This window comes from Triticum dicoccoides, chromosome 1B, assembly GCF_002162155.2.
Source record: "Triticum dicoccoides isolate Atlit2015 ecotype Zavitan chromosome 1B, WEW_v2.0, whole genome shotgun sequence".
In the NCBI taxonomy this organism is placed as follows: domain Eukaryota; kingdom Viridiplantae; phylum Streptophyta; class Magnoliopsida; order Poales; family Poaceae; genus Triticum; species Triticum dicoccoides.
The window spans coordinates 608878718-608879539 of record NC_041381.1 but is presented as its reverse complement, the minus strand read 5'-3'; positions in this window follow the sequence as shown (position 1 = coordinate 608879539).

Below are 822 nucleotides of genomic sequence, written 5' to 3'. Positions count from 1 at the left end.
TGGAAGGCCAAAGAACACCTTTTCGGGAGGTGTCGGGGGTCGGGGTGTCGTATCGATGTTGGGGTGCCGTGTCGGGGTCAGGGTCTGGGTCTCGGGGTCGGGGTGTCGGGTCGAGGTGCCGGGTCGGGGTCGGGGTGCCGTGTCGATGTCGGGGTCGGGGTGTCGGGTCAGGCTCGGGGTCGGGGTGTCGGGTCAGGCTCGGGGTTGGGGTGTCGGTGTCGGTGTCGGTGTCCTTTTTTTTCCTTCTTCTTCTTCTTCCTCCTTTCCTTTTTCCTCTTCTTCTTCTCCTCCTCTCCTCTTTTTTCTTCTTCTTCTTCCTCTTCTTCTTTTTTCTTCTCCTCCTCCTCTTCTTCTTCTTCCTTTCCTTTTTCCTCTTCTTCTTCTCCTCCTCTCCTCTTTTTTCTTCTTCTTCCTCCTCTTCTTCTTTTTTCTTCTCCTCCTCCTCTTCTTCTCCTTCCTTTCCTTTTTCCTCTTCTTCTTCTCCTCCTCTCCTGTTTTTTTCTTCTTCTTCCTTTTCTTTCCTAAAACTGAATTAAACCTAAAACTAAACCTAAATCTAAACCTAAATCTAAAACTAAAACTAAAATTAAAACTAAATCTAAACTAAACATAAACCTAAAACTAAAAAAGAAAGAAAAAAGGAAAAAACTAAATCTAAACCTAAAACTAAACTAAAACTAAACCTAAACCTAAAACTAAAACTAAAACTAAATATAAACTAAACATAAACCTAAAACTAAAAAAACAGAAAAAAGGGAAAAACAGAGGAGGTAGAGCTCACCTGGGCTGGTGGAGGAGGTGGCCGGTGGAGGAGGGGGGCGG